Source organism: Rattus norvegicus, chromosome 9 (genome assembly GCF_021556685.1).
Source record: "Rattus norvegicus strain SHRSP/BbbUtx chromosome 9, alternate assembly SHRSP_T2T, whole genome shotgun sequence".
In the NCBI taxonomy this organism is placed as follows: domain Eukaryota; kingdom Metazoa; phylum Chordata; class Mammalia; order Rodentia; family Muridae; genus Rattus; species Rattus norvegicus.
Window position 1 is genome coordinate 97,170,717 of NC_141542.1, and position 21,784 is coordinate 97,192,500.

The 21,784-nt window shown below is 41.8% G+C and overlaps 1 protein-coding gene across 13 annotated transcripts in view; it reads right to left on the reverse strand.

Annotated features, from left to right (window-relative positions):
- Dock10 (dedicator of cytokinesis 10) overlaps positions 1 to 21,784 on the reverse strand; it is a 257,968-nt gene that overhangs the window by 203,764 nt on the left and 32,420 nt on the right. The gene's annotated exons all lie outside the window — the stretch shown is intronic.

Genomic DNA, 21,784 nt, shown 5'->3' on the forward strand with positions numbered 1-21,784 from the left:
AGCTGACCTCTTAGAAACAGCTGGAAAACATTTTAACATCCTATCAATAAGAACCGAAGCTTTGCAGAAACATACTGAGATCTCTGGTAGTGAATTGTCTAGTAGTCCCTGACTTCTGGAGGACTAGTCACTTAGGGGGCAACTAACGAGGGATACTTAGAAATCACGTGACCCATCTGGAATGGCCTCAAGATCTAATGGTATACTGAAAGAGAATAGGGCAGCAGGGAATACATGAGCTAAAAATACCTCATGGAAAATGGATTTTTCTTACAAACGAGGAAAGCATGAAATCCCGAGAGGATTTTCAATGTTAGGATCTTCCTGCCAAGTTAATTCTTTCAGCCCAGCTCTCAGAGATTTAAATAATAATAATAGTAAAATTTTAAAAATCTTCTATTTAGTTTTGGGGTTCCATGTGTGCAGTGCGCTACCGTACGCAGTTTGGGGAAGGTTTATTCAAGTGGGAGGTGTGGCTGGTCCAAACACAGTCTTGTCATTTCACAGAAGCATATCTCAAAAAATGCTCAATTAGGCATTAATTACTCAGTAATCTGTCATAACACAGTACCATCTTAATTGGTTTGTCTGCCAAAGAAATAAAACATGTTTCTTTTCCCCCTCCTCTCTTAAGAAGCTCTGCCTGCCAATAGTTTCCGTCTCATTCTGTTTTGAGAAAACATAGTTTAGTGCTGCCAGAGAAAGAAGAGAAAAAACAAAACTAACAGTGCTGGCAAGTCCTCAACTTCCTCTGGACCTCTGTCGGCCATGACTGTGCTCTAATCTAAACCGTTTCACTCCAGAGGACTGGCATTTACTGACAAGAGGCCACAGCTTAGCTCATCTGGTACAAGTTTATTGAATAGACTAACAAGTGCCAAGTCTCAGTTCATGTTTGCGCACGTACCCTTTGAAACATGGATGTTCCTCCAGAGTCTGGTTGGATGGATGAGGTTGACCACCAGGCACCTAATCTCAATCTCATAGCAGAACTCTCTTTACACGGGTTCTAGTCATCTGTTCCTGAGCACATGGCTAATCAGACACACCTCCAGCTATAGTAGGAAAATGGAGAGGGAAGGACTCCTAGTTCAGTCCCCTCCCCCTCTTCCCTCCCTCCCTCCCTCCCTCTCTCTCTCTGTCTCTCTCACACACACACACACACACACACACACACACACACACACACACACACACACACCAGAGGCACAAAGGCACACTTTGGCTTCTGAACCTCCTTCTGGCCCCCCTCTCTTGAAGTCTGACTAACACTCTGGGGTGGCTTTTGGAGTCTGATATCTTGGCAGATGGCACAGTCTTTAGGGAAATACACGGGATGCTTTCTAGCTATTAGAAGCCTGTTTGCATCGATCCCCTCTTTGGCTCTGAGGAATCCACCCCTATTATTGATGGACTGCTAGGGAGGGGCTCCTGCTAGGGAGGGGCTCCTGCTACCCTTCCCCCTTCTTTCCTCCTTCCCTCCTTCCTTCTTTCTGACTCTATTTTAAGAGACTGCCCAAGGATGACTTCCTTTCAAATCCAGAGTATAAAACAGTTATCCATTGAACAAGGAAGATGATGGATGAAAGGTGGGAGGTAAGAGTCAGACTTGTTCAACAGTGAAGTGGTAAGAAAGGGGCTAGGTTGTGAGTGCTAAGGTTCACATGGACGAAAGGGTGGGGTGGGTCTGATTGGAGAAGACATAAACCTGTTCCAAAAGGCAGTCCCTCGTATTAACAGGGCATGGACATGGGCAGAAAGGAAATCTTTTAAAGTGAGCAGTCCACCTTCTGTCCTGCTTGTTTTTCATGTAAATCATTAATTTGGCTTCCAAGATGACCCAACTGGTAAATAACTTACAGAGATTTTCCTTCACTTTCATCTACAGCCTTCTCCTGAGGAACATTAGTCCATGATTTCATTAGACACCGACTAAATGTAAACTAAGTAGGTGACATTTTAACTTCATTTTCTAATATGAAGGGATATTGTCATTAACAGTGTATATTACTAAGCCTTCCAAAGTGTTGGGAACAAGATTTTGAGTTGTTAAATACACACTGTGTATCAATTCATCCAGCATTTACAAAATCTTAAAAACAATACAGAGTGGGGAAAAAAAGAAACCTTGAGAAAACTGTGCTATATAAATTTTAACCTTTCTTTCCAAGGGAAACAAAAGGAAGACAGAAGATGCAATTGCTAGGGTTCTGGATAGTGGCCAGGAAGATGCTATAAGAGGTAAAATGAGGGTGGGCAAAGATGAAGGAGGGGGAAAAGGAGGATGAGAAGGGACAGGAGGAGGAGAAGGAAGAATTAAGGTACAGGGATAAGAAATCACTTCCCAAATAGTCTGTTCCATCAAAAGGGTGCCTGCTCTTGACTCAGAAGACTGCTCATTGGCTGGAACTGCTCATCCTGCTAAGTGAAAGGAGTATTTTGAGTAGCTGTCTAAGATTTTTTGGCTTAAAAGTTCCTTAGGTGTAGGAGCAGATATTTCTCCCACTAAGGTAGTATATCCAAAGGTCTTGCTTTCTTTAATGGGAAAGGAAACACATTTAATTTAAATAAATAATGTCAACTGAAAGTATTATAGCTTTCCTGCTTCGTTAAATTATGTAAGAGTTGTGTGTTTAAATCTATTCAGCTTAGCTATCTTGCCATGTATCTAAATCTATCCTGACCATCCTGGATTGGATTGTAGTTGGACAGGATGGGGGGAAGCCTGGGCTCTTTGCCTCCTCAAGCATTTGGTGCTTCTGTGTCTCCTCCTGATAGAGAATGTTGACCTGTAGTTGGGGTCCAGGGGTCTTCTGCTGTGCTCTATAGGATGTAAATGTACTACAAAGCCAGAACTGATCACTGGAAGTTTTGTGGTAGGAACAGAGATGAACTTTTGTATTTTTCTGGACATACTGGCGACACATCCTACATTGCATTCTTCAATGTTAATTTTTGTCAATGTTAGTTTTTGGTCACTATTTCAAGACTGTAATAACTTCTGAGTAGATATTTCTCATAAGTAAGAAATTCATGGGAATGCTCAGATTTCTGTTGTTGGACTGAACTGTAGTAGCAGCAAATTCCCATGATGCAGTTGAACTTCCCACCTCATGGCTACATTTGGAGATGGAGTATTTTAACACTGGGGGAGAGAGGTTAAAGTTTAAGTGAGATCATTTTAGAGAAGCCCCAATCCAGTAAGACAGGTGTCCTTACAATAGGAAGAGACACTGAAGTTTCTCTGTTTCTGTCTTTATGTACACAAAGGGGACACAGAAGGAAGGCAGCTATGTAGATGAGAAGGAAATTTGAGTTTCCAGTCTCAAATTGCAACAATTTGCGTGCCTTTGTGTGTGCACGTGTGTGTTTGTGTGATATGTCCTTGGGCCAGCAGCTTCACTGTAAATGGAGTCTGCAGGCCCAGAACTCTGACAGCAGAAAAAGCACATTTGTCACCTTCCTCCATCCCTGTACCAGGTGAAGACGTCATGGAGTGGCATAGAAGGGACTCACAAGAAGGGGGAGTTGAGCTCCTTCAGCAAAGGAGAATCTGCTCATCACTGAAAGCTGAAAAGTAAATGTGATTAGACTGACTAGTAACTAAAAGCGAAGGGTTGGGCAGTTGGAGAGCTGCACGGGTTCAGCAGGAGGGTGTGACACATGGAGTCCAGAATGGCCCCCAGCTGGAGGAAGTAGGCAAAAGAACAAGAGAAATCAAGTAGAAGACCTCCCCAGCATTCAACACCCAGCCCACCAGGAGCTTCCGACAACACTTTCAGAAGGAAGAAACTTATTCCATAACACCTGGCATCCATGTGTCGGTTTCTTACAGAAACCCTCTTATTTGGGATTTGACAGGGGCAGTATCTTGCCTGCCTGGAAGTCTGGTTCACGAACCTTTGAATCAAGTTTTCAATTGATATGTTGGTTACTCTAAGTGCTTACGTTGTCAGTTTGACCAAATGAAGGAGGAGCCTTCCAATGTCCATCGGTCCCCACAGCCAGGTACCCCAACTTTGGAGATCTTGCCATAAGTATGGTTAACTTGTAGAAAAATAAATCATATACAGATTCAATATGTCAAAAGCAATATGGCTCCAGCCTAAGAGAGTCTCCTCTTGGTGATATGTTGGTAGAAATGCAACCAGCAAGCTTGGGGGGAAAGTACACAAGGGTCCTCAGCCTTAGAATCCAGCAGAATTAAAAGCGTCATGGGCCACAGAGAATGTATCATCAAAGTACTTGACTAATTCCTCTGACTCTCAGTGTAGTCAGCGTAAAATGAGCACACATACTTTATGCATGAGTATATTAGTGTCACTACAACAACTAATATTAACTGATATAACTGAAACAGAGTCTGGCACATAGCAGCTGTTGAGAAATCAAAGCCATGTTCTGTCAAGCTTGCTCACCTCCTGAAGCCTCCTTTGACAGATATGGCCTAACAGCCCTAAGTATCAACTGATACCACTGGTTCCAACACACAAGCTGTAAATTTCTGGCTGATTTAAGATTAAAGTATGTCTCTATAAATGTAAGAGTGTGCTTACTTGGCTGGCTAAGAATCCTGTGCCCATCTTGCCATGGTTCCTCTGTGTATGATAATGTGATGGGTACACCAAGAAAGATCATCTGCTCAGCACAACTCTGATGTCATATGCATTGGTTTATTTATGTCCCCACCTATAGAAGAGTGCTGTGATCACCCCCTTTTTGCAGCTAAAGAAACTAAGGCACAGAGAAGCTAAATGGCTCATATATTTGCAGTTATAGTAAATGGCAGACACCAATTTTAATTTTGCCACCCGACTTCAGAATCTCATCTTACAAGCAATTCTGAATGGTAAACATATCAACTCTAACTTTTGTCTTCCAAGGACAGGTTTTACACTAAACAAGCCTCGAGTGTGAGGCACAGTGTCAGGGAAGCAAACCTGGAAATACTTTTTTTGGGCTCATCTGTACCTCATAGAAGACTGAAATTTCTTATATCACCATTGCAGAAGAAAGTTACCAATCTTAGAAAAATGTTGAGGTAATTATTGGTTTAAGTCATATTTTATAGGGATTTAAATAATTTTAAATGCAACAAATTTGATAAAAGAAGTTTTAAAAATGTGTTTATCATCCTTCTTGAGCTTCCTGTAGTCTGTGCATCTTGGGTAATTCAAGCATTTAGGCTAATATCCATTTATCAGTGAGTGTATACCATGTGTGTGTTTTCCTGTGATTGGGTTACCTTACTCAGGATGATATTTTCTAGCTCCATCCATAAAGTCAATGTTTCTGATAGCTGAGTAGTACTCCATTGTGTGGATGTACCACATTTTCTGTATCCACTCCTCTGTTGAAGGGCATTGGGGTTCTTTCCAGCTTCTGGCTATTATAAATAAGGCTGCTATGAACATAGTGGAGCATGTGTCCTTGTTATATGCTGGAGCATCTTTTGGGTATATCCCCAAGAGAGGTATAGCTGGGTCCTCAGGTAGTTCACTGTCCAATTTTCTGAGGAAACTCCAGACTGATTTCCAGAATGGTTGTACCAGTCTGCAATCCCACCAACAATGGAGGAGTGTTCCTCTTTCTCCACATCCTCGCCAGCATTTGCTGTCACCTGAGTTTTTGATCTTAGCCATTCTGGCTGGTGTGAGGTGGAATCTCAGGGTGGTTTTGGTTTGTATTTCCCTGATGACTAAAAATGTTGAACATTTCTTTAGGTGCTTCTCAGCCATTCAATATTCCTCAGCTGTGAATTCTTTGTTTAGCTCTGTACCCCATTTTTTAAAAGAGTTATTTGTTTCTTTGTAGTCTAACTTCGTGAGTTCTTTGTATATTTTGGATATTAGCTCTCTATCAGTTGTAGGATTGGTAAATGTCTTTTCCCAATCTGTTGGTTGCCATTTTGTCCTAACAGTGTCCTTTGCCTTACAGAAGCTTTGTAGCTTTACGAGATCCCATTTGTCGATACTTGATCTTAGAGCATAAACCATTGGTGTTCTGTTCAGGAAATTTTCTCCAGTGCCCATGTGTTCAAGATTCTTCCCCACTTGCAGATGCTTCACTCCTTTAAAGGGGGAACAAAAATACCCATAGGAGGGGATAGGGAGGCAAAGTTTAGAACAGAGGCTGAAGGAACACCCATTCAGAGCCTGCCCCACATGTGGCCCATACATATATAGCCACCAAACTAGATAAGATGGATGAAGCAAAGAAGTGCAGGCTGACAGGAACCGGATGTAGATCTCTCCTGAGAGACAAAGCCAGAATACAGCAAATACATAGCCAGCAGCAAACCACTGAACTGAGAACTAGACCCCCATTGAAGGAATCAGAGAAAGGATTGAAAGAGCTGAAAAGGCTTAAGACCCCATATGAACAACAATGCCAAGCAACCAGAGCTTCCAGGGACTAATTCACTACCCAAAGACTATACATGGACTGACCCTGGGCTCCAACCTCATAGGTAGCAATGAATAGCCTAGTAAGAGCACCAGTGGAACGGGAAGCCCTGGGTCCTGCCAAGACTGAACCCCCAGTGAACGTGATTGTTGGGGGGAGGGTGGTAATTGGGGGAGGGTGGGGAAGGGAGCACCCATATAGAAGGAGAGGGGGAGGGTTTAGGGAGCTGATGGACAGAAAACCGGGAAAGGGAATAACAATTGAAATGTAAATAAGAAATACCCAAATTAATAAAGATGGAGAAAAAAAAAAAAAGAAAAAAGAAAAAACAACGCCAACCAACCAGAGCTTCTAGGGACTAAACCATTACCAAAAGATTATACATGGACTGACCCTGGCTCCAATTGCATATGTAGCAGAGAATAGACTTGTTGGAGCACCAGTGGATGGGGAAGCCCTTGGTCCTGCCAAGGTTGGACCCCCAGTATAGGGGATTGTGGGGGAGGTAATGGGTGGTCCATGGGGAGGGGAACACCCATATAGAAGGAGAGGGGGAGGGTTTAGGGAGCTGATGGACAGAAAACCGGGAAAGAGAATAACATTTGAAATATAAATAAGAAATACCCAATCTAATAAAAATGGAAGAAAAAAAGAAATTTGTTTATCATGAGAAACTTTCACTAGCAGGAATGGTTTCAGTTATCCAACCAACATGGTTACCAATGCATATATTTGGAATGTGCAAATGTGGCTGGAATACTATGCAACCCCTTGCTGATCCTAATGAACTGAGAAGATGGAAAACACCAAAAATTCCCCAGAATGGATATACTGAAGATTAAGCTAAGACGTTGTTCATGTCACAACTACATAGGGCGTCAGTCACTTGTCTTTAGACAATGACAATTGATATATGATGTATATGATGACAAATGTAGTGGTTTGAATATGCTTGGCCCAGGGAGTGGCACTATTAGGAGGTGTGCCCCTGTTAGAGTAGCTGTGGGCTTGTGGAAGGAAGTATGTTACTGTGGGGGTGGGCAATGAGTTAGGTAGCTAACTACATAAGAGACGGTCTTCTCCTAGCAGCCTTCAGATGAAGAGGTAGAACTCTCAGCTCCTCCTGCACCATGCCTGCCCGGATGCTGCCATGCTCCTGTCTTGATGGTAATGGACTGAACTTCTGAACCTGTAAGTCAGCCCCAATTAAATGTTGTCCTTTTAAGAGTTGCCTTGGTCAAGGTGTCTCTTCACAACAATGAAAACTGTAACTAAGGCAACATATATGTTAACTGAACTCAATTCTCTCCCAGACTTTGTGTCTCTGTCCTTCCACCCCCATGTGGTATACTCTATTGATTTTCATACTGGGAAAAAAATGGGAAAGACCTAGAGACCAAGACTGAGAGCCAGAAATCTCATCTGCTTATTTAAGCCATAGCAGATCTCTAACAGGGGAGCAAAATGAAGTTTTGTTTGATGAACACATCAATCAGTAGAAACATAAAGACAACATCACCACTACCACCATCAGCAGGCTCTTGACTGTACCAGGTTTCTTGTTAGAGTTCTCAGAGGCTCACCTCTTGCCAAGCAAAATTGACCCAAAGGAGGAACAAAGGATAAAAGAAAAGAGATTTTCGTTCCAAGTCAAGTAAAACCAATTCACAGGATTTGACTGTTTTACAGGGCAGGGATTATGAAGGATTTTCATCCATGTCCATCTCCACAGGGTAAGAATCTTCACACAGAATCTGAGTTGAATGTCTAGGAAGGCACCGGGGCCTTTTTAGCTGAAAGGTGGACACTATGAGCACCAATGTGATTCTCCCTAAGTCATCCACTTGCTTCTTTTATGTCTACTTCAACTCAGCTTCAACTGGACTTAGCAAATGTATGAACTTCAGTAGTAACCTAGAGCCTGTGTTTTTCCATAGTTATGTTTGAAGAGTTCTTCCCTTTCCTTCTTCCTTTCTTCCTTTCCCCCTTAATTATAGTGGCCTCCTTCTTCCAGGCGACTTTCCTGAATGCTGACTGAGTTGTACAATTAATCACATTGGGAACAAGCATGTGGTTCTATTGTTTTAAGAACACAGGTACAGTTGCCAAGCCCCCCTTTATCTTCATTTTCTTCCCCTTGGCATTGGCACAGCACAAAAGCCAATTCCTCTTTTGTTGGAACACTTAGATGCGTCAAGGAATAATCCTTCATACTCTCTAAGTGAGCTTCCTGCTGAGTGCATGGGTAATTTAAATGCTCCATTAATATCATGTATTACCTTGCTCGTGTTGCACTGAACACAGTAAATCTTTCTTCTTCTTAATGGTGTAGCAGTTAGGCCAAAAAAAAAAAAAAATCGGAAGTTGGCTGCCAAAATTTACATTCCTATTGAGTCATTTACTGCCTTTCTCAGCCTAAGCAATGATTTAAAGCTTGTTTCCTTGTCTATTAAAGCATGAGTACTCATGAAGACCCAACCCACATGTCAAGGGCTCATCCCAGTATCAGATGCAGAGTATTTATTCCACATATCTATCGCATCATCATTGAAAAAACAAAGACTCAAAGATCTTCCGCTATTGCCTGTTACCTCCGCACCTCCTCCACAAATGGTTCCCCTCACCCCACCTGCCTTTTCTTGTCTACAGACACACAGTGTTCCTGGAGTGATGGGGGAATAAGGATTTTAGATATGCCTCCCCCTGTGTTTTGAAGCTAGTTTCCATGGAAATGGGTCACAAGTTCCAGAACCATATGTAGTCATTTCCTACAAGTAAACACATTTGAAGTATTATAACAATGCTTGGGTAGCTTGAGGTTTCTCATTTTGCAACTTTAACTACTCTAATTACAGCCAAGTCCCCAGAAGAAACAGACACAATTTCTGCAGCACTAGAGAGAGATGGCTCATGTTTAATTTTTGCAAAGTATATAGGAGCAGTTTAGGGGGCTGGTTCTCACACTGTCACTACCACATTACATGAGACTCTGCAGAAGTCGCCGAATTGAACTGGCAGTAGCTTTTGGTTAGGAAATATGGAGACAAAGACTGAAGGAACGGCCATTGAGAGACTGCCCTGTCCTACCTGGTCACTTACTTATGGAGTAAGTGACCTCATGCAGTCACCAAACCTAGTAACTATTGGGATGCCAAGAGGTGCATGCTAAGAGGAGCCTGATATAGCTGTTTCCTGAGAGGCTCTGCCAGAGCATGACAAATACAGAGGTGAATGCTCATAGCCAACCGTTGGACTGAGAACAGGTTTCCCAGTGGAGGAGGTAGAGAAAGGACTGAAGGAGATGAAGGGGTTTGCAACCTCAAAGGAAGAACAACAATATTAACCAACTAGACACTTCAGAGCTCCCAGGGACTAAACCACCAACCAAAGAGTGCACATGGAGAGACCCATGGCTCTAGCTGCATATGTAGCAGAGGATGGCCTTGTTGGGCATCAACAGAAGGAGAGGGCCTTGGTACAACTCAAGGAAAATAAGAAGATTAAAAAAAATCAATGTCCATGGTATCTGGGATTCATCTCTGTTATGAGCTGTAAACAGAATAGGGTCATTATGAATGACATAGTGTTAAGCCCTGCATGTCAAGGGGAGATCACGATGACACTGATGTACCAGGGAAATCAGAAGTTGTCCAGAAGATGTCCTGCAGATGTGAGCCAGAGAGATCTCTGAGAAGTTTAGAATGAATTTCTACTTTGACAAGTACTTTCTGTGATTCACAATGAAAAGCTAAGGGATTAAACTGTGTAAAGTGAGCTATTTTCAAAAGTTAGCTATGGGAAAACTAGTGTCAGCTGGTACTCGATAAGTAAGTGACTAACTCTCCTTTCAGCACTTGCTCTGCTTTGCTTCTCATGCTCACTTTTGCATTTGAGTCATGGCAGGAATTCACGCATGTCCTGAACATCCCGGCTGAAATCTAGTTTGTGATAATCATGGGTTGCTCATCAAACATAAAGATGACAGTCTTCAAAGCCACTGACACATGTTCTCCCAAATCAGTAAGGAAGCTGAGAAGGAGGCTGACAAATTGAGCACATCTGAGTTTTGCTGTTTGCCAGACCCAGGCGTTCAACATGCCCTCAGATAAAAACATTTGAAAGGAAACAACACAGGCCAAGATTTAACCAAAGATGGTGGCAAGACTTGGAGGTAGTCATAAGATAATGGTCACTTTCTTTTTAAAACCTAAAGCTTAACCACTTTCTTCTTCCTCCTCTAATAATAATAATAATAGTAATATAATTTATTATTATTATTATTATTATTGTTGTTGTTGTTGTTGTTGTTGTTGTTTATTCTGATGACATGCAAAGCCAGTACTGTTCTCCGCGGCCTTCACTCTTGCCTGATGTGGTGGGGAGTATAGATGAGGGTATTTCTTAAGTGATGATGGGTAAGTGAGATAATTCAGCCTGATGCCCAGGGAAAGGAGACTTATTTGCAAGTTCACTGAACAAGATCCATAGTCTCCCGTTACACAGCTGAAGAGTCCAGTGTGCCTTTCATAGCCAAGGGCTCTAGCAGTCATGGAAAAGGAGAAATATCCGGTGGTGGGTGGGGAGAACCACTGGCTTCCAACATTTCAGAAGAGAAGAAGAATGCGCTGTTGGTGTTTACCCTTTAGGCAAAGTGTCATTAGCCTGTTTTCTATTCAAGTGCAGAAGTGAACAAACAGAAAGGAGGCTCATTTTTCAAAAAAGGGAACTTAAGATTTGAGTATGGAATGTATCTGTCTTCCACCACCCTCCCCTACGCCTTTTCTGTCTTCCTGTTAGAAAGACACAGCGCCAAGCTGCCAGATGGCAAAGCCACAGTTCAAGTGGAACTTTTCTCTGTGACTTCTTGGTAATGGGAAGAGAGTGGACATATGGCCACCAGACTAGTATTGCTTCTACCTTAAAAATCCCTAAGACAAGGATGCACAAAACATTTCCCAAATCAAGTAGCATATGCTCTTAGTTCTTTAGAAATTTGTATATGATCAAGATATAATCCTAACACACTTTTCAAATTGTACTTTAACTGAACCTTAGCCAGGGTCTGGTTGTCATCCAATGGAGAGATGAAAAGACACACAGGAGCACACTGTGGCTGGCAGTTACTATTCATGGTTACTGTGCAACTCTCAATGTCAGTAGTGATGTGCTACATCACTGTGAAGTCCATTCAATGTATGTAATTTGGTTTTAGACAAGGTCTCACTATGTAGCTGCAGCTAGCTTAAAACTTATCTATGTAGACCAAGTCATCCTCAAACTCAGGTCTACCTGGTTCTGTTTCCTGGGGGTTGACATTCAAAGCATGTGCCTTGTCTAGCATGATTTAAAAAAAATAAATGGAAAAAAATAAACAGCTATAAACGGAAGATGGGAAAGGTCACTAAAATACACCTACAACAAGTGTACCTCTCTACTGGCTTCTGTGCTATCATGGTTTGGCAAATAATCCTTCCTGGTAATGTCTGTTGAAAGCTTCCAGGGAAGAGGTTGTTGACTCATGTCCAGTGTCAGCAGACAAGCTCTTCCTGTCTGTCTGTTTATGAGATAGAGCCCTCTTTCATGTGTTTCCTGGAGCTCTCTCTCTAGTTCTGGAAGTAGATACCCAGTGTTGCGGAGCAGAAGCGGGCATATCCTGGGGTTTTGTTGGCCAGACGTCCTAGCCAAAAGATCCAGTGAAAAAAAGACAGTAGATAAAGAAATTCAGAGAGACTTTGGCTTCCACATAATAGGGCCCAGAGCCAAAGGATGCTAGATTTGAGCATAGACTAAGAGAAAAGATAAGTGGCTGAAATAGAGTAAAGAAAACAAAAGGAGGGTTGGGGATTTAGCTCAGCGGTAGAGCGCTTGCCTAGCGAGCGCAAGGCCCTGGGTTCGGTCCCCAGCTCCGAAAAAAAAGAAAAAGGAAAAAAAGAAAAAAAAAAGAAAACAAAAGGAGAGGGACATAATCTACCTATGTGTTCATGGAGATAGGGACCCACTCTGTCAAACAGAGTTGCACGGCTCCAGCTACCTTTCTCTGTGGTTTTTCTCCTGTCCATTTCTAAAGCTGCAAAATTCCTCTACCCTGTCAGATTTCCCAGGGACCTGCACACACACTTCCGTGTTTCAGATATTTCCCTTCCTAACATCACTCCTTCCTTGTAGCAGTTACTTTCCAGGAACAAAAGGAAGGGGACTGGACAATCGGCAACCCACTTCCATTCTGAGTGAGAATTTTACTTGCTATACGGTTTTCATGTGTTTCTTTAAAAAATTTGCCTCTGTTGCTGGTGTGTGAGTCAACACTTAACAGCTGAATGAAAATAAATGAACGAGTAGCAAAGGCATATCACCAAGATGTCTCAGAAGCATCTGGGATTTCTTGGCTCAACACTCTGGTGTTATTTGTATGCTCGATGCTCTCTTAAAATATTTACATAGATCCACCCCACGTTCTCCTTTCTGATGGGAGGGGAGTTCTTGCTCCTTTAGCCCCATTTCTGTGAACTCTTGTCTTCCAGGGTCATGCTCTGTCAATCACCACCCTCCCCTCTACTGGCTTTTTCTAATAAGTAGCACACACACAAAAAAATCGTCTCCCATATAGCGAATAAACAAAAAAAAATCTCATTTAACCTTGAAATGTCTGTGACACTCTTTGGCTTTCCCTCATTGGCAAATAACAGAAAAATTCGTCTACAGATCCCACATTTCCCTTCATCCTTTGCTATTTGTTCTTAACTCAAAAGCGTCTACTACCAACATTCAACATCACCAAAGGGGTGCTGGTCAGCCCCAATAAATGATTTTATACGAAGGCTAGTGGGAGTTCTTAAATGCATTTTTCCCTACAAAGCGTTGTTCTTGAATTCTCACAGAACTAAACTTCCTGTAAGCATCTTCTCTAGGACGGCATGAACAATGCCACTACAGTGAATGATACTCTGCTGTGTGACATTAACACACCAGCTTTCCTTCCCTGTTGTCTCTCTCCCTTTCTTCATTTAGTTAGTATTCACAGGGTGCTGTTGGAGGCTACTCTAGGTCCTGAGAATAGTGTAATATGGACTGAGAAATAGATAACTTCCCTTGCTCTAATATACATTGGTGTATATGCATATGTATATGTATCTGTGTGTACATACATAATGTATATGTGTGTGTAAAATTATTCTTTCCTGAGGTAATACTATTCATATATATATATGTATATATATATATATATATCCTCATTCATTTGAAAATTCTTTAGAGTATTGTATAACTTGTTGGGAATAACTTTGATAAAGAAAAATTTAAATGTAAAGTAGCAGCCGTTCCCAGCCTCCCAACAGACAGTTGCAGCTTTATAGGACCCAACTGTATTGGAAGACACTAAACAGTATCGTACGATATAGCAAATGCTCAGACAAGCTCAGCGTGTGTTGAAAGCATTATCATGTACAGCATCACAGTGTCCCATGAATCATTCTTGAGACTGCGTCCTGTCTCACGTCACATGGCACTAAAGCAATTAGCATTAAACTCACAAGTGACCTTGAGATAGAAACAAAGAACATTTTTAAGACAAAAAGAATGTGACTTTCAATTTTACAGTCCTTGTGTGCAAAAACACAGTGTCTCTAAGGAAGACTTATGATGAGCCTTTTGAAGCCATGAGGGCTAGGTCTTATTAGCTGTGAAACAGCATTGAGATCATCCATCTCTCCCCCCCGCCTCTCTCACACACACACACACCAATTTTGCACATCATAGAAAACTGACTTTAGTTTCACTGATACACTTTCCAATCATCTCTTGCAGGCATTTAAAAAACTCAAAGGAAGATTCTTGAACGTTCAGGTTCTCCTAGCATCTAGAAGTAAATGCTTTGTTCAGATCAATCCTTGCAGAATAATTATAATTATTATCAAAATCCTTCATGGGAAACTTCAAGGAGAACACTCCAATAAGAGAGGACATTACCGTATCATTCTGAGCATTTTCTGTTCTTGTTTCATGGAAAGCAACAGTGCAACACTTGTCAAAAGGCTGAGAGAATTTCAACAGGGTCTCAAGGAAGTGCCTGTCAACAGCAGGGCAGGATAAAGGAGCTGAGAGGTGCCAGCTAGTGCCTCTGTGCCTTCCCCTCTAGAAAGCCACAGATAATTCAAGTTATCACTACAGAGAAAAGCCAACCACTAGCAACTGTTTTCATTTGGTTCAGAATGTGCAAATTGGAGAGCTAGCCTACTGAAAATGGTTTAACACCATTTCATGTCAACAATAGGCAGATGAGGACTTTTATGGGCACTGATGCTATCTTTGGAGTTTTAATCACTGGACTGTGGAGAGATAATATCTCATTCCATTCCAATTGTCATAGCTATCATAAACAGGTTGTCATACTCAATATCAACTGATTTTTCATATTCACGTGGGTAGAGAAGTCCCAGACCAAGTCACTGGTAGATTTAGAGTCAGGAGAGGAGTCTGTCTTCTAGATCACACTTGTTAACATCTGTGTACTCATTTGTTGCCTCCGGCTTGAGTCCATTAATGAGGACCCTGCCCTCTAATAATCAGACTCCAAATCCCTCACCCTGGTTTCATTGCTTTGGTGTTGAGATTGCAACATTTGAATTCTAATGGTAGAGAACATTCAGACCATTGTGGCTACACAGGGCCAGTTAGTTCAGCCAAGAGGTTTAGACATGATTTCTTAGAAGCTATTTTCTCTTGGTCATGAGTGTTAGATAACTGTTATGGGTAGAAAAATGAAGATAATAAGTTCCTTTTTTTTAAATTGGCTATTTTATTTATTTACATTTCAAATGTTATCCCCTTCCCTCTCTGCCTTATCCTCCTTTTCTCTCTGCCAACTCCCATCCCATCTCCTCTTCCCCCTGTTTCCATGAGGGTGCGTCCCCCCACTCACCCACCCACTCCTGCCTAACTGCCTAAGCATTCTCCTATAATGGGGCATCAAGCCTTCACAGGACCAAGGGCCTCCCCTTCCACTGATGTCATATAAAGCTATCCTATGCTACATATGCAGCTGGAACCATGGGTCCCTTTATGTGTACTCTTTCCAAAACCATCCAGTGGGAAAAAGACAGCAAATTCGACAAATGGTGCTGGCTCAAGTGGCAGTTGATGTGTGGAAGAATGTAAATTGATCCATTCTTATCTCCTTGTACAAAGATTCAAGTGGACCAATGATCTCCACATAAAACCAGATACACTGAATCCAACAGAAGAGAAAGTAGGAAAGAGCCTCAAACACATGAGCACAGGGAAGATTTTCCTGAGCAGAACACCAAGGGTCCAGGCTCTAAGATCAACTATAGACAAATGGGATCTCATAAAATTGCAAAGCTTCTGAAAGGCAAAGGACACTGTCATCAGGACAAAATGGCAATCTACAGACTAGGAAAAGATCCTTACCAATCCTACATCCAAGAAAGAGCTAATATTCAATATATCCAAAGAACTCCAAGAAGTTAGACTCCAAAGAACCAAATACCCTATTAAAAATGGGGTACAGAGCTAAATGAAGAATTCTCAACTGAGGAATTTCAAATGGCCGAGAAGCACCTAAGGAAATATTCAATATACTTAGTCATCGGAGAAAATGCAAATCAAAATGACCCTGAGATTCCACCTCACACCAGTCAGAATGACTAAGATAAAAAACTCAGGTGACAGCAGATGCTGGTGAGGATATGGAGAAAGAGGAACATTCCTCCATTGTTGGTGGGATTGCAAGCTGGTACAACCACTCTGGAAATCAACCTGGAGGCTCCTCAGAATATTGGACATAGTACTACCTGAGATCCCAACTATATCACTACTGGATATATACCCAATAAGATGTTCCAACATATAACAAGAAGACATGCTTCACAATTTCATAGCTGCTTTATTTATAATAGCCAGAAGCTACAAAGAACTCAAATGTCCTTCAACAGAGGAACAGATACAGAAAATGTGGTACATTTACACAATGGAGTACTACTCAGCTATTAAAAACAATGACTTCATGAAATTCTTAGGCAAAATTTCTAGGATGGAATTAGAAAATATCATCTTGAGTAAGGTAACCTAATCACAAAAGAACACATATAGTATACATTCATTGATAAGTGGATATTTGGCAAAAAGCTTGGAATACCCACTATACATGTCACAGACCATATCAAGCTCAAGAAGAAGCAAGACCAAAGTCCTAGAAGGGGGAATGAAATAATCAAGGAAGGTAGAGGGAGGAGGGGATTAGGAGGGAGAGCGGAAGGAGGAGAAAAGGGGGCAGGCTCAGGTGTGGGAAGAGACTGGGACAATATACAGAGGGTCAGGAATTTGAACAGAGGTGTGTAGCAGTGGGGATGGGGAACTGGGCATGGCCACCAGAAAGTCCCAGATGCCAGGATAGCAAGAGGCTCCCAGGACCCAAAAAGCATGACATTAGCTGAAATAGAGAACAAAGGGGAGAGAGAACCTGTAGAGACCATATCTAGAGGTCAGGCACAGTCCTGGGTTGACAGATGGGGCCACCCACCCATCATAAAAATTTTATCCCAGAATTGCTCCTGTATAAAGGAAATGCAGAGATTGAAGGAAAGGCCATCCAGACACTGCCCAACCCGGGGATCCATCCCATATGCAGCTGCCCAACCCAGACACTATTGCTGATGCCAAGAAGTGCTTGCTGACAGGAGCCTGATATAGCTGTCTCCTGAGAGGCTCTGCCAGAGCATGACCTACTCATATGTAGATGCCTGCAGCCAACCGTTGGACTAGCAAGGGGGACCCCAATGGATGAGTTAGGGGAAGGATTGAAGGAGCCAAAGGGGTTTGAACAACAGTATTAACCAACTAGATCCCCCAGAGCTCCCAAGATAATAAGTTTTTAAAGATGAGAGGCTCTGACTTTGGAAAAATGCTGGCATTTTCCACATAAGCATTGCCCCCTGGTGTCCATGCAGAGAGCATGCTTCAAGAGCAAGTGTTCTTCTTACACTGTCTTATAAGAAGGAAGTGATGCTATCCCCAACATCATTCGCCATGTTCTCCTTTCTCCAGGTCTCAGTCCCTAGCTGCACTGCTGATAAGTCAGCTAGCTATAGCATGTAACATCAAACTCTTAGTGAGTTTAAGAAGGAAACTCTTCCTACTTCTGAGAGTCCATTGTTGACAGACACATCATTGATATTTTTCTGGCAAGGATTTGATCAATTTTTCAGTTCTCCAGAACAAAGGAGAATATTGAAACACATTGTTTCAGAGGTTATTGGTTACATTGACAATGGCTACACTGTGTCTCAGGAGGATGTTCATATACTCGGCCAATTAGTCATTTATCTCCACATATACAGATAGAAGGAGTGACAGATCCTGCTCTCACAGCTCCCCAGGCAGGAAGAGTTAAGACTGTCCTAGAGTCTCAGTACCTGCTTCAGGATTGATATGACCAGATCAGTATGGTCTGCACTGGTGGACAGATAACAACAATGACGATGACAATGACAACTATGATGACACAAAGGTGAGGACCACGTAATGATGACGATGATGATGACATTAAAGCTAAAAACCCTGTCAAAATAAAACTAAGGGTTTCTAAACTACAAAAGAAAGAGCATCATCTCTCTTTTGTTTGAAACATTCCAAACGGCATCTCATAGCTGCTCCTCTCTGAGTCACAGCAGAACTTCCTGTTGAATACAGCCTGCTCTCTCAAAAGTACGTGTCATAACTGAAAAATAAAGGAATATTAATTAATCATAAGTGACTAACATTTCTCAAGCTCCTTATATGTGTCCCACTACCTTATTTTATCTACAACACAAATACACTGTTATAATATAACACTCTAGTAGGCTGAATAGTAGGTACCCTTCACTCAAGACAAGCCACCTCCAGTCTCTAGAACCAGAATTGTGGCTTTTTTCAAAAACACGGGTATTTAGAGATAAACTACAGGTTTGCTGGATCATGCAGAGCAAGAGACAGAGAGTGAAGAGACAAGAAGCAAAGAAGGCCTTTAGAAGATGGAGGCAGACCCTAGAGTCACACAGTCCAGCCCTCAAAATACCTGGTGATTCTAGACACTGGGTGAGGCATCACACACCCTCCCCTGAGATAGCATAGACTTACTGACTTGCTTTCAGACTTTGGCTTGTGACGAGGCAAAATTCTGTTATTATAAGTCATTTGGTATGGTCACTTGCTACAGCAGCTGAAGGAAACTCATGCATCCTTAAAGTTGAGAAACCTGAAACTCAGAGAGTATGAGGTAACTTCCCGGGTGAGAGTTAACGTATGGAAGTAAGGTCATGATGTAAGTGATCGTTCCCTTACTCCCTCCTGTGCTCCAATCACAAAGCCACAGGCTAATTTCCCAGTCTGCAAAGCACCTGTTTACCTGACAGGGAAGCAAAGAATGCTGAATCCGTGCTGAGGTAGAGTTTCAGGGTGGCTTCATCCTGCAGCTTTCTGCCTCCAGAATCAATTTTTGTTTGCATTAAAAGAGCTATTAGAGTCTGTACATCAGCAATTGCATTCATGTGTGGCCTAGCTTCTCAACTAAGGGATAAGACTATTCTATATGTGGCCCCCAAAGGGCCTGTTTGATTCCTCTAATCATAAATATAATCATCTTTACTCATGCTTGGCAATAATACAGTGGAGGATGAGCATTAAGTTAAACATATAAAGAGTCTCAAATCAATCAAAGCATCTCATGAAACTAATTTTAGAAAGGAGGTCATTAGATAAATTACAGGAGATTTGGAAGTGAACTGAAATCTAAGACCTCACGTTTCTGTTAGAAAAAAAAAAAAAACCCTTTAAACCGTTGCACCATGAGACAGAGATTTCATTCGTCTTCCAGCAGAGGAGATTAAGGGCTACAAACCCCTAAACTCTCTAAGAGTATAAATTGTAATTTTACACTCCAACTAGAACAGGCTGCCCTCGCTGTCCTCAGAACCTCCTCGAGTCGGCAATCTCTGCTGTGAGGTGAAATTCAAGAGGAGGTAAAACAAGATCCCTGATTCAAACAGCACAGCTGCAGTCCTGAGGACCCAAGTGTCAAAGCCAGGGGATGATACGGTGGGGTGAGAGAGACAGCAGTCAGGGACGTTAAGGATATACTGGTAGCCTAGAGACGTAGGGATGCACAGTGCAGCACAGAATTTATCAAAGGTACCAGAGAGTAGATTGTTTGATCTGTTGCCTTACTGTCTGCTTTGTTATAGAGGGTGCAGTAGCAAGGTGGCTTGAGAACTCGCAGGAAAGGAAGCATAGGTTACCAGAGACCAATAGAGATCACCGAGATCAAATATGACCACGATAATCTTGTTTCCCTTTTCCTTGGTCTAAGGTGGGAGGACTGTCTGAATGTTATGAAGGCATCTGATAAGATGTCCAACTTGTTCCTCCTGACATTTTCGGAGGGTGGTTTAAGCAGCAGGCATCATGGTGCTCTTGGAGCCATTACAAACGCATGAATAAAACGGGAGGCTAGGGTGTGCGAACACTTTTGGTGATAAAGCTAGTAGCAAAATGAGTGGGTTGAAATAACCAGGATCCTTAATGTTCTCACATGTAAGAAAAGTTTAAAGCTCTACTCTTCAGTAAAAGCTTAAAATGAGATGCTAGCTAGTATAAGTAAAGAAAAATCACAAATATATAAAAGAAAGATAGTATTCAACTGTCTGTTTATAAGGAAGTGTTTAAGCATCAATAAGAACATGAAGTAAGGAACAGAATGCTGTTATATTCACAGAACAGGATTTAAATAAAGAATGGGCTAACAAGATCGCTCAAAGGGAATTATCATTAAACCTGAGGGCCTGGATTGGATTTCTAGGGTTCATATGATAGAAGGAGAGAACCAGCTCCTGCAAGCTGTGCTATGACCTCTATAAACTCCCCATGATGCAAACACGCCAATAGCCACACCCACTTAGGCTAAGTAAATAAATAAGTAAATAAAGCGAGGCTAAAATCTACAGCAAAGAAGCAATGAGGCTTTCTCACCACTGATTACACGTCCAATACTGTGGTTCCAGAAACAGACCGAGACAGGTGTAGACAAGCACCAAGTCACGGAAACAGAAGTAATGGCTTTGAGAAATGAGCAGAGGTAGCACACAAAGAGGCATGGTTACATCTGAAAGGATATGCTCATATAAGACTCTACAGTTATCTTCAAAATGTTAAAGTAGCCAGAGCTGGAGAGATGGCTCAGAACCTTTACAGAGGTCCTGGGTGGTGCTCAGCATCCACATGATGGCTCACAACCATCGGGAACACCAGTTCCAAGGGCTCTGCTTCCACAGGTACTGAAGGCCTGGGGTCCACGTACAAACATGCAAGCGAACACACATGCAGATAATGTTTTTAATTGGAAAAAAGTGACGGTCATAGCCAGTCATATGAACTCCATTCTTGAAGAGATTCTACTTTTACAATGGCATGGCAAAAAATAAAAAACCCTACCACAACAAAAAACCCACTTCTATTTTTATGGTGATGTAATACGTTCAATACACCTCAAAGGGGTAGGCGCAAAGGCTGCTGGAAAGTTCGTGAGATCTTTTTCTGACTCAGTATCATCCAAAATGTCCTGGAAACAAAAGCGTTTACCCTGCATGGTATTGTTCACTTATCATAAATGCAATAACCATTTCTTGAAGAAAGATTCTTTATCACGTGTGGTGCTGTGTGTCTTTAGCAGTTAATAACTTTCCCCCGAGTCAGTATTCTACCAACATTGTAGGCTAACTTTATAAGAAACGTGTACTTTAAGAAGACCAAAACATCTTTGTTGACATTTATCCTTTTTAATACTTAGCTGGCTCTTCTCCCTCAAAATTTGAGAATCTTCTGTGGTATATTTTAAATATCTTATTTAGTAATTTGTACTCACTTTGGCTAGGATGATTATTTATATCTTAAATGAAAAGTCAGATATTCCTTTTAGTTGAAAAACAAAATCTAACCATTTTAACTTATTCATATTCAACCTTTTAAGTTAACCTATTCATTCCAGCATTTCTCCCCACGGGTACCAGATCATCATCAAAATTTCATGGGGTAACTACCTAAATTTCCACTAAATCTCTCATTCCACTTCTTCTATTAAGGAGTACAGAATTCTCATTGTGCACTGAAGATTGTCAGTCACAGAGACGGCTAACTATGGCAAAAATCTAGAACATTCTATAATTGTGCAGAATCTGTATTACAGAGGAACGTGAAGAGTATGGGGTGGGTCATGTAAATGACACAACTCAACTAAAAGCAATGGTCCAATGATTGCACCCCAACATCTCATCTAACACCCCACTGTCTGCTCTTTACCAGGTGCTCCCTCAAACTTAAGGTAGAACTG